This window comes from Dipodomys merriami, unplaced genomic scaffold (genome assembly GCF_024711535.1).
Source record: "Dipodomys merriami isolate MVZ:Mamm:240054 unplaced genomic scaffold, mDipMer1.0.p SCAF_2589, whole genome shotgun sequence".
Lineage (NCBI taxonomy): Eukaryota > Metazoa > Chordata > Mammalia > Rodentia > Heteromyidae > Dipodomys > Dipodomys merriami.
Genome location: NW_027204036.1, coordinates 1 through 12,916, shown reverse-complemented (window position 1 = coordinate 12,916; position 12,916 = coordinate 1). Strand labels below are relative to the sequence as shown.

The 12,916-nt window shown below is 45.2% G+C and overlaps 1 long non-coding RNA gene across 2 annotated transcripts; it reads right to left on the bottom strand.

Annotated features, from left to right (window-relative positions):
* Positions 1-636: 636 nt before the first annotated feature.
* On the bottom strand, positions 637-11,300 carry LOC138836769 (uncharacterized). 2 transcript variants are annotated; one of them, XR_011375046.1, is made up of 6 exons: positions 11,218-11,300; positions 10,582-10,806; positions 5,720-6,787; positions 5,178-5,293; positions 2,182-2,335; positions 637-731 (listed from the first exon to the last, which is right to left on the bottom strand). It is a non-coding gene; the product is annotated as an uncharacterized lncRNA (long non-coding RNA). The 2 variants fall into 2 exon arrangements; XR_011375045.1 differs by lacking the exons at positions 10,582-10,806; positions 11,218-11,300 and having other exon boundaries at positions 5,720-7,067.
* Positions 11,301-12,916: the final 1,616 nt, after the last annotated feature.

Sequence of the window (12,916 nt, the reverse complement as noted above, 5' to 3'; positions counted from 1 at the left end):
ATGGTAAAGCAAGAAACAATGGGAAAAGGGAAGAGATGAAAGAGAAGGAGAAGGAACAGAAAGACGAGAAAAAAAGCACTGATAGCCAGCCCAGTACCAGCACATACTCAGAAAAACACACAAAAAGGAAAAAGGAAAAGAAAGAACACTGAGACATTATGAAAATCAACAATATTTCCATCCCCACCCAGCCTCTTCACTGAACACTGCTCCTTAAGGACTTCGGGATTCCTTAGCTTCCTCCGCAAATCTCTCCTTCTGTATCACTGCCATCTCTGTCTATCAGCAAGCTGCCCATCCTTTGCCCAATGTGGCCTACATTGCTTCCCTCACCAGAAACCCATCTCATTCTTTGATCTGAGCTCTTCTCCTCAAATACCCCTGAGCTGGGCCATTGATTTGACGAGAGCTGTAGCCCATCTCCTCGTGAATTCCTCCTCAGTTGGCTTTGCTAGCTCAGCCTCCTGACCCCAGTGCACACATAGCAAAGACCAGGTGTGCCCAACTCCTCCCCATCACACCCTTGTCTCCCAAGGGTAGCATCAGCCCTCAGCAGTACCTCTGTGTGGAAAGTCTGATGCCTGTGGATGAATCAGCAAAATAATCCTGGGGCAAAGGGTCATATTCAGTCTTACCAAATTTCTCTATGTCCTAGGAAGGGTCCATCCACAGGTACCATTGTAACTCCATGGTTTCTCAGGTGTCTTGCTTCCTTCCAAGGCTTCTCTCCTCTAGTTGAATGGAAGAAAAAATGTTTTATTTTGTATACTTTGTAATGTCAGACATCACCTTTGCAAGTTTAGAGTGTTCTAATATTTGAAACTCAGTTTTCTCCCCACTGTGGTTCCATGAGGACAAAAATCATGCCCTACTAGTCTTCCATGAGACCTATAGGCTTCCCCTGGGAACTGCCAGGGGAAAGGAAGCACCATGCCCAAAGCCTGGTGCTCTGGGAAGGGGGTGTCAGCTGAGGGCCTCTCTGGGGACTCACAGGATCTCTACTAAGATCAGACACCTCTCAGGGCTGACCCCCTAGCACTGTGAAAATGTAATTCTCTACCTGTCCATTCTCCACTTGCAGCCCAAACCAACACCCTTTCCTTCCCCAAACATTTGTAAGTTGTCCCTCACACAAGTACACAAATTCCTTTGTAAAAACAAAGAAACCAACTGAAGGCTGAAGGCTCATGTGTGTAACCCTAATTATTTCACATGCTGACACTGAGAAGATTTCAGATAAAGCCAGCTTGGGCAGACTCCATGTCCAACGCAGTAGAAATATCAGACCTAGAGGTGTGACTCCACTGGGAGAATACTAGAGAGAAACATGCCCATGGCCAAGAGAGAGAAACTGAGGGAGGGAGAGAGAGGGATGGAGAAAGAGAACTCAAATGAACAGAGAGAATAACAGAGAAAAATACATACATACACACATACATAAAGACAGAGAAACAGATTCAGGAGAAAGGAGCTCGTTAGAAGGAATGGAAAATGGAGAAAAAATGATTAGAAGGAGGAGAGTAGGGGAAGTCAAGGAATGTGGGCATAAGAGAGATGACAGACAGTAGAAGGAGGCTGCAAGGAAAGGACACAGAGGGAAAGGAGACAGAAAGAGAAAAGAACAAACTTCAAGCCTTACTTCCAGCACACTCCCAAATGCATACACATGATAAACTAAAAGAAAGACAATAAAAAGTATGGAAAAATAATGGACATAACAGTACTTCCCTCCCCACCCACCCTTCACTGAAAACTGATTGGTGAGGAGTTCTGGATTCCTTACATTCCTGCTCTCAGCTCTCCTGCAGCATCAGTATCAACCCTGTCTTGCACCAGGTACCCATTATTTGGCCTATTTTGGCCCTTATTTTTTCTCTCACCAGAAACCCATCTCATTCTTTTCGAAGAGTTCTGTTCCACAAATACCCCTGAGCATTTCCACTGATCCACCAGGAACCCCAACCCTCCTTCTTGATGTTAATCTCATCAGTCTGCTCTGCAGTCTCAGCCTCCTGACCCAGTGTACACATATAAAACACCAAGTGTGTCCAACCCCTCCCCATCACACACTTGTCACCCAAAGGCAGCATCACTCCTCAGCACTGCCTCTGTGTGCAAATCTAATGCCCTGGCTGACCTAATACAAATATCCTAGTAGTGAAGGCTCATATTCAATCTTACTGAATTTCTGTTCTTGTGGGAAGCCAGCCATCCTACGCAGGGTCCATCCACAGGTGTGATCTATCCACAACCCCAGTCCATCCAGCCCCATCCATCCACATGCACAGTAGATCACCATGCTTCCTCAGTTGAACTGTTCCTTGACCACCTCTACCTGAAAGGAAGGGAATGTATTTTAATTCAAACACTCGGTCATTCCAAAATTGAACTCTTGATTTCAGAATGTTCAAATATTAAAACTTGGCTAAGTTAGATCTTTGGTTCTGTAAGGGGAAGAACTGGGCTCTGAATTCCTCTATGTGGCTTAGTCTTTAACTGGGAACTGCCAGGGGAAAGGAAGAACCATGCCCAAAGCCTGCTGTTTTGGGAAATGGGGAGTCATCTGTGGGCCTCTCTGGGGACTCATAGAATCTCTACTAAGACTCTAACACCTTTCAATGCACTTGTACAGTGCACAAGTTAACCTTCCTTGTCCATTTACACCAACCCACCATCCTCTTCCTCCCAAAACGATTTGTAAGGTAACCCTCACACAGTGGTTCCTCAGAAAAGTACACAAATCCCTTTCATATGAGAGAACGAAACCTTTGCCGTACCAGACTAACAAAGCCCAATGCATTCTCTGATGCTGTAGGCTCTTGCCTGTGATCTTACCTATCCCACAAATTGCCACCTAGAAGACTGCATTTACAGCAAGTCTGGGAAAATTAAGTAGAGAAATGCAAACCTGGAAGTGTGACTCAAGCAGTGAATCAGACATGACCATGAAAACTGAAAGAGAAAGAAAAAAAGGGAGAAAGACAGAGAGGGAGAAGGGGAGAGATAAGGAACACCAGAGAGCAGGAAGAGAAGGTGAGGGAATGAGAAGAGGGCATGAGAAGAGGGAATGAGAATGAGGGCATGAGAAGAATAAGAAGAGGGACAGGGGAAATAGAGTAGGAGTAGTTATGGGGGGCATAAAAACAAGGTTAAGAGAGAGGGCAGAAGGGGGAAGGTGAGAAAAGTGGAGAGAGTACAGAGAAGGAAAGGAAACAGAGCATAAGAAAAAAGCATGGATGTACCAGCACACACTCACAAACACATATACACAACAAACAAAACTGAAAAAATAAAAGAAAATGGATTGAGAAATCATGGAAATCAATGGTAATTCTCTCCCACCCCACTTCTTCACTGAAGAATGGTCCATGTGGAATTCAGGATTCCTCAGCTCCTGTCATTTCTCCTTTACATTTAGTGTCCACCCTGTCATTTCTCATGTACCCATCTTTTCCCTCTTGTGGCACTCATTGAATTTTTCACCAGAATCCCATTTTGTTCTTTCATGGGAGATCTGCTCTCCCCAAAGAGCCCTGAGCAGTACCACTGATCCACCAGGAGCCCCAGCCCTCCTCTTGCTGCTAAACTCATTAGTCTCCTCTGCAGGTTCAGCCTCCTGACCTATTGTACACATAGAAAAGGCCAGATTTTCCCAACTCCTCCCCATCAAACACTTGTTACCCAAAGGCAACATCAGTCCTCAGCACTGCCTCTGTGTGCAATTCTAAATGCCCTAGGTGAACCAATACAAATATTGTAGTGTGAAGGCTCATATTCAATCTTAACAATTTTTTTTCTTGTGGGAAGGCAGTCATCCCATGCAGGGTCCATCCATGGGTGTGGTCCATCCACAACCAAAGTCCATCCAGGCTATGTCCTTCCATAGGCCCCAGTTTATCTCTATAATTCCTCAGGTCTCCTGTTCCTTGATCACCTCTAGCTGAAAAGAGGGGAGTATGTTTTAATCACTTTGTGATTCCAAAAAAGTCATCCTTCCCTGTCCATTTACACCAACCCATCACTGCCTTCCTTCCACAACCATTTGTAAGGTGAACCATACACAGTTGTCCCTCACATAAATACACAAATACCCTTTCAAAATAGAGAAACCAACCTTTGCCACACCAGATTAACAAAGTCAATTGCATTCCCTGATGCTGTAGGCTCTTGTCTGTAATCCTACCTATCTCCCAAGTTGACAACTTGAAGACTGCATTTACAGCAAGGCTGGGAAGATACCATCTTCAAGTAACTAGAGAAATGCAAGCCTGGAAGCGTGACTCAAACAGAAGAGAACCAGACATATCCATGAAAACTGAGAGAAGAAAGAGAAAGACAGAGAAGGAGAAAGGGAAAGAGGGAGAGATGTGTAGAGAGAGAAGGAGTGAGGGAGGGGGAGGGAAAGAGAGTGAGACAGATTTAAGAGCAGGAAGAGAGGGAGAGGAAATGGTAGAGGGTAGGAGAACAAGTAGAGGGACAGGAGAAGTAGAATAGGAGTAGGTATGGGAGGAATGAAAACAAGGGAAGGGAGATGGCGGGGCAAGGCAGGGGGAAGGTGAGAAAAGTGGAGAGAGGACAGAGAAGGGAAAGGAAACAGCATAAGAATAAAAGCACTGAGATGTAGCAGCACACACTCACAAACACATACACACAACAAACATACAAAAGGAAAAAATTAAAGCCATCTTACAAATCAACAGTAATTCCTTCCCACCCACCTTCTTCACTGAAGAACGGCCCATGTGGAATTCAGGATTCCTCAGCTCCCTTCTTAACCTGCCTCCTGTCACTTCTCCTTTACATTTAGTGTCCACCCAGTCATTTACCCTGTACGCATCTTTTCCCTCATGGAGCCCTTATTTGGTCTCTCACCAGAATCCCATTTTGCTATTTCAGGGGAGATATGCACTCGAATAGCCCTGAGCTGGACCACTGATCCAACAGGAGCTCCCGTCCACCTCCTGCTGAAAATCTCATCAGTTTTCTCTACAGGCTCAGCCTCCTCACATCAGTGCACACATAGCAAAAGCCAGGTGTGCCCAAATCCTCTCTATCACACACTTGTCACCCAAGGGCAGACAGCAGGAGCTTGCACCAAACCTTCTCTGTGGAAATCTCATGGCCCTGGCTAAACCAATACAAATAACCCAGTGCTGGAAGGACATATCCAATCTTACCGAATTTTCCCTCACGTCCAGATGCAGTCATCTCAGGCAGGGTCCATCCACAGGCACCACTATATCTTCATACTTCCTTAGGTCTCTTGCTCATTCACAGGTTTCTCCACCTCTTGCTGACAAGGAGGAAAAGTATTTAATTCATACATTTTTGTCATTCAGAATGGGCTCTGGATGTTCAGAATGTTCTCAGACTTGAAACTCTGTTCTCCTAGCAAGATGATTCGCTAAGGAAAAAAATTGGGCTCTGGTATTCTTCCATGAGGCCTAAAGACCTCAAATAAGAACTGATCAAAGCCTGGTGTTCTGGAGAAGGGGGTGTCAGTGGGAGGACTCTGCGGATGCATAGGTTCTCTACAAAACCTCTGACTTCTCTCTGTGCTGACATACTTGCACCATGCACGTTTTTTTCTCCCTGTCCATTCTGCCCCAAAATCCATCAACCCTTTCCTTCCCCTACCATTTTCAAGCTGTCTCTTACACCTTGATGGACAGCCCTCAGATAAGTACCTAAATCCCTTTTCTCAATCAGAGAAACAAACCTGTGCAACACCAGGTTAACGAGGTCAGAAGCATTGCTGCTGATGGTGGATCATGCCTGTAATCATAGTTCTCCCAGAAGCTGATGCTCAGAAGATCACAGTTAAAGCCATCCTGGGCATACTCCATTTTCAATTAAGAAGAAAAATGTTGGCTTGGACTCAAGTGACTCAAGTGGTAGAGCACCAGCTATGAACATGCAAACTCAAAGAGAAAGATATAGAGGGGTAGGAGAGAAAAAGATTTGAGGCAGAGGAAGAGAGAGGAAACAGAACAAGAGAAGAGGGAAAGGGGAAGAAGAGGAGAAGATGAATGACCTGGAGGGAAGTTAGCTGGAAAAGGGGAGAGAGACAGGCAATGGAAAGAAAAAAGAGACAGCAAAGGAGACAGAGAAAGAGAAAATCACTGAGTTCAAGTGCCAGTACCAGCACACACTCACAAACACATGCATACAACAAACAAAAAGAAAGTAAATAAAACAAAAGGACTGAGACAAGATGGAAATCAACATTACTTCCCTGCCCACCCTCCTCTTCACTGAAGATGGTTCCATCCAGAGTACAAGAGTCCTTAGCTTCCTCCTCTCAGCTCTCCTTCAGCATCAATGTCAACACTGTCTATCACCAAGATGCCTGCTATATGACCACTCTGGCCTCACTGCTTCTCTCACCAGAAACCCATCTCATTCTTTGAGAAGAGTTCTGTTCCCTAAATACCCCTGAGCGGCACCACTGGTCTACAAGGAGCCACAGCCTTCCTTCTGCAAATCTCATCATTATGCAGTGCAGGCTCAGCCCTCTGAGTCCAGTCCCCTCATAGCAAAGGCCTGCTGTGCCCAAGTCCTCCCCATCCCACATTGTCACCCAAGGGCAGCATGGGCCCTCAGCACTGACTCTCTGTGCAAATATAGTGCCCTGGCTGAACCAAAACAAACATCACAGTGATGAAGGCTCACATCCACTCTCACCGGATTTCTGTTCATGTGGGAAGGCAGTCAGCTCAGACAGGGTCCATCAACAGGCACCATTATATAGGCATGCTTTCTCAGGTCTCCTGTTCCTTCACCACCTCTAGGTGAAAGGAAGGGAATTTATTTTAATTCATTCACTTTGTGATTCCTAAAATGGAGATGTGACATTTAGAATAGTTGAATATTTGTGCTGGGAAGGTGGCTCAGTGGTAGAACGCTTGCCTTGCATGCATGAGGCCCTGGGTTCGATTCCTCAGCAAAAAGAAAAAAGCCGGAAGTGGTGCTGTGGCTCAAGTGGTGGAGCACTAGCCTTGAGCTGAAGAGCTGAGAGAAAGTGCCTAGGCCTGAGTTCAGGCCCCACGACCGGACCCCCCCCACAAAAAAAGAATAGTTGAATATTTGAACATCAGCTCCCCCAGCATGCCAGTTTCCTCAGCAGAAAAATTAGGGTCTACTCTTCCATGAGGCCTAGACACTTCCCCTTGGAACTGCCAGGGGAAAGGAAGCATCATGCCCACAACCTTGTGCTCTGGGGAAGCGGGTGTCAGCTGGGGGCCTCTCAGGAGACTCCCAGAATCTCTACCAAAATAGAACATTCAGCGCTGACCCTTTGTGCAGTGCACATGTCCCTTCCTCCCTGTCCATTTGCACACTATGCCACCACCCCCTTCCTTCCACAACCATTTGTAAGGTGTCCCTCACACAGCTGTCCCTTACATAAGTACACAAATCCCTTTCATAATAACTGAGAAAACAACCTCTGCTACACCAAACTAACAAAGTCTAATGTGTTTGCCTGATGCTGGAGGCTTTTGCCTGTAATCCTAGCTATCCCACAAGTTCACCTGTAAGATTACAGATACAGCAATTCTAGGAAATTCCATCTTCAATTAACTAGAGAAATGAAAGCCGGGAGGTATGACTCAAGTGGTAGAGAACCAGCTATGACCATACAAACTGAAAGAGAGAAAGAGAGAGACAGAGAGAGGAGAGACAGAGAAACAAACATTGTCAGAGACTGATTCAAGAGCAGGAAGAGAGGGAGACCGAATGGAACAGGAAGATTTCAGGAGGAGGAAATAGGAAGAGAAGAGGAGAGAGAAGAATGAAAGGGGAAGAATACGAGGAATGTAAGAGGGAGAAAGAAAAGTAGGGAAGGTAGATGGAATGGGGTGGAGAGCTGAGAAGGGGAAGATAAGGAGAGAGAGTAAAGGAGACAGAGAGAAAAGCACTGAGTTCAAGTCCCAGAGCCAGTACAGGTGCACAGACACAAACACACAACAAACAAACATGGAGAGAAAAGAAAAAGCATTGAGAAATCAAGGAAATTCACAGTACTTCCCTCCCCACCCACCCTCTTCACTAAACACTGGTCCATGTGGAGTTCAGGATTCCTCAGTTCCTTTCCTGGCCATCCTCCTCTGAGTTGTAATACAGCATCAGTGTCAGTCCTGTCTTTCAATAAGGTGCCCATCCTTTACCCTCTTTTGGCCCTCCTTGGGCTGTCCTTTGGCCCCTCCTTTTGGCCCACCAGAATCCCATCTCATTCTTTGAGGGGAGATTTGCTTCCCAAATGGCCCTGAGCTGAATCTGATTTACCAGGAGCTCCAGCTCACTTCCTTCCACAAATGTCATGTGTGCTCTGCAGGTTCAGCCTATTGACTCAGAGCACAAATAGCAAAGGCCACGTGTGCCCAACTGCTCCCCATCACTCCCTTGTTAAACCCCCCCCCCCCCGGTAGCTGAGCCAACACATATAACGCAGTGGTCGAGGGCCACATCCAATCTTACCGAGTTTCTGCTCATGCTCAGAAACAGTCAGCCCAGCCAAGGTCCACCCACTAGCAAAGCCCACCCAGGCATCCATCCACAGGCACCACTGTATCTCCATACTTTCTCAGGAATCCTGCTCCTTCACAGGTTTCTTCACCTCTACCTTGAAGGAAGGGGTATCATTCTACTTCATATATTTTGCCAGTCTAACAGGAACTCTGGTTGTTCAGACTGTTCTCTTATTTGAAACACAGCTAACCCAACATTCTGGTTCCCCTTAAAGAAAATGGGGGCTCCTGGGGAGGGGGAGAAGTTGCAAATCAAACAACCTGTCTAGGTAATAGGGTCTCTTTGACTGTGAGCAAATAAACAAGTCTGAAATAAGGGATTCTTGGATGATGGTATTATGTTGGGATAATGATGAGGTTTAGATAGAAATCACACCCACAGAAAACTGCATTGAATAGGAGGAAAGTTGGGGCAGAAACCACTGACAGTGTATGGGGTGAATGGAGACAGGTCCCTCTCCATTCCCAGTGAAGATTTGCTCTTATGTTCCAACCCAGCCAGTGTACCTAGTGTGCTCAGGAGTTGTACCCTTTCACCTGAAGACTGCTGAAAGAGAAGCAGAGTCCAGGATGCCTCTTGCCCCTCAGATCCATGGGCTCCTATAGCATCAAGGGTCTCACTTTAAACCTAAATAAATGAACTAGAAAGTAAATAGGCAGACAAGCAACATACATAAAAGGTGAGATGATGACCTGCTGCAGCATTTGGGACAAAAGCATCTTTAGTGTTCAAGGGACAAATGTGAAAGGTTGTTCAATGAAGTGACAATACTCAAGTAAGGGATCGATGTGGAATTAGCCAGCTCAGAAAGTACAGGCAGCTTGAGATCACCTTTCAGCTTATCTTTTAGCATTGGAAAGCCAGTGCAGTGTCCTTTCTTGGGAAGGAATCCCAGCTGGAGAATCCCCTAGCACTTGTCACACAACCTGGCCATGCTGGCCAGAGACTTCTGCAGTGTGAACTTTCTGCATGACTCCTTCTCCTCCTGCAGCTCTTCAAATCCACACCTCTCAGATTTTCCACAACCCAGTTAGAGTCACCCTGAAAGTCTGAGTTTGGTGGTTTTCAATTGTGCTGTTTCAGAGTTCTGCACCACTTTCTCTGGGACAGCTTTACTTTCAATCTGTGGACATTACTTTGGGGCCTTCACACAGCAGCAGATTCTGCGAAATATGGTGACTATCCTGTTAGCCACCCTCCTCCAGCCCTGTCTAATATTCCACCTGGGGGCTGTGGCCTCCCCCTAAGGCTGCCCAGAGGGAAGGGCATTTTCCACTGAGTGTGAATGCTCCATTCTGTCAAGCAGCTAAAAGAATCCTGGCCCAACATTAAGCTGGAACTGTAGCTCTGCAGGGAGTAGAGAGGAAAGACAAGCAGACTGGCACTTCGGGTTTTATTGAGAGGTAACTGATCATCATCATTGTGTAACTGAAATTCTGAGGACAAGCTGAAGGCGTTATGTCCTGCAAAAAAGCTGGCTCTCCTTTGTGGAGGGAGAGTTGTGGTGGGATTGTCCTCAGGAGTTGTGCCAGATGGACTATCCAAAAGCATCAGTTTTGATTCCACAATTCTGGCATTCTCTTTTAAGTTTTCTTGGATGAGCAGGTAGGTGCCCATAGCTTCATTGAATTCTCTGTCCTGGATTGCCTTTTCAATGCCAGCTACATTGTACCCCATGTCACACATGACTCTGACAATGCGATCCAGCTTGCCAGGCAGTGGCTCATCAGGAAGCAGGCCAAATCCCACACCTAGAGCCAGCCATGGGTGTTCCATTATCTCCTCAATAGCAGGCCTCAGATTGAAGTCCACAGTCAGCAGTTTAGAAAGGAGATCTTGTCTCTTTGCAGATAGGTGAAGGGGAACAGTGTACTGGCCTCTAGGACTTGTAACCCTATGTCAGCCATATTACTCCCCTCAAATGGGAACTTTCTCATTGTCATCACATACAATAGCACGCCTAAGTCCCAAATGTCCACCTGGTACCCATCGAACATTTTGTGTAGGAACATTTGTGTAGGTCACCCTGTCACTCAGCCCAAATTCACTGACCTTGACATTGAGATTGGCATCCAATAGGATGTTGTTGGCCTTCAGGTCTAGGTGTGCAATTCCATTCTCATGAAGGTAGTCAACAGCACTCGTGATCTGTTTGAATAGCCTCCTGGCTTCAAACTCTAAAAGGTAGCTGGAGGAGGATTTTTTGATCCACCTCAAGAGATGACCCCGAGTGGCCAGCTCAGTGACAAGGTACACACAGTCTTCATTCTCCATCACCTGGAATAATCAGATGATGTGTGGGTGACGTACAGTTTTCACAAAGGCCACCTCATTTTCTATCTCATGGCTTTCCAGCTCTTTCTTTCAGAGAACTTTGACCACCACTGTGGTGTCTGTGAGGCGGTGATGGGCCAGATTGACATAGCCATAGCAGCCATAGTCGATGATCTCTGTCAAGTTGTACAGTGATCAACTCCTTCTTGGGGGAAGAGCTAAAGGAGACTTTGTTGTACATTACCATCTTTCAGCTGAGATGACAAGTGATCAAGCTTAACTATTACCTAAGATGATCTCAATGAAGTTGCCAACTAATAAATCTTACGAAAAGGTAAACTAACAAGTAAATACAACCCCCAGACTAGTAAATGAAATCCCCAAACCCAAACAAGACAAACACAACCCCCATACCCAAAGAAAGCAACCAAGTAGCTCTGACTTAGTCCAGCGGGTCACCAAGGAAAAGCTCCCAGTGCTGTAACTGACAGAGTTGGAGGGCAATTGCCTCTTATGTATCCTGCTGGGCATACCTCACAATGGCCTGTGACATCAGGAGGAACTGGACCAATCAGAAGTCAGGCCATTGACATCAGTGAGAAAATGGGCCAATCAGAGCCCAGGGCAAACCCACCGGCAGTTATGCACTTGGGCCAGGAGGATCATTGTCAAGGAATTCTGGGCCCATCCACAGATGCTTCTACTGCTACCATGGCAACCATGTGAGGACCACGAGGACATTGGCCAATGGCCCTTGTCCTACTTGGAGACTAGGCATTCTAGGATGGCCACGGTGGGGACATCTCTCAGTGGAGCCTATCCTTGGGCAGAAGTGAAAACACTGCCCTTTTCACTTAACATGGTCTATATCTAATTACAACCTACCCTGAGATTGGAGACTTTGTAATGACTCAACTCAGCTTCTAAATGAGAAGAGACCAGACACCCAGGATTAAATGATAGTTTTATCCAGATCTGTCATTCTCATTTCTGTTCCTAGTTTGTATGGTTTCCTGTGCTTCTTTGTAACTTTTTTTTCATGTTTTTTTTTCAATCTTTATTTGTCCCTCACAGGTCAGAAAAAAAGTAATTTGCTTTTATATCTTTAGTACAGTTGTGTCAAATTTTAATATAACTGTTCTAATAAAAACCATATATGAAATATAAGTATCTCAGAAGCAGACTCCGATTTTATGGACCTGAAGTTTATTCTACTTGAGAGGTCATTTATTCATACATATAAATATATGTATATATGTATACATACATACATACATATATATATGTATGTATGTATGTATATATATATATATATATATATAGGTCATGGAGCTTGAACTCTGGACCTGGGCGCTGTCCCTCAGTTCTTCAGCTATGGGTTAGCACACTACCACTTGAGCCACAGTGCCACTTGTAGTTTTTTGGTGGTTTATTGGAGATAAGTATCTAATGGACTTTCATGTCTGGACATTCTTTCAATTGCTATCCTCAAATCTCAGTCTCTTGAGTAGCTAGGATTGCAGGCATGACCTAGCACTGGCAAGATATCTCACAGGTTTTTTTTTTTTATTATGAAAATATTGTACAGAGTGGTTACAATTACATGGGCAAGATAATGAGTACATTTCTTATCAAGCATTGTAGCCTTTGTTTCCCCTTCCCATCCCTTCTCATCCTCCATCCCTGCTCATCCTCCCTCCCACCCCCCCCCCCCGGCACCAAAGTTGTCAAGTTCGTTTTGGACACAACTACTTGTATATCTCATTGTTGCAATGGTTCCACCTGTATCCCTAGTTAAATGATTTGTTTTTCCCCTTCACCTCTACAAATTATACCAACATCAAATACAGTGAAAGCAGGGGTTATACTGTGGGGGAGGGACATACAAAGCAACAAAGAAATCATCTTATAAATGTGTTAGAAACAATTGCATGAAAGAAAAAAAATTGAATACATATCTTAGGGTTCATTTCCCTAACATCACCTTATCTGACCTTTTCTGCTTGACTCAGACATATACTAGATATTGCAAATAAGGGAAACCATGGGACCTATGTTTCTTTGGGCCTGGTTTATTTCACTTAATATAATTTTTTCCAAGCCTTTCCATTCC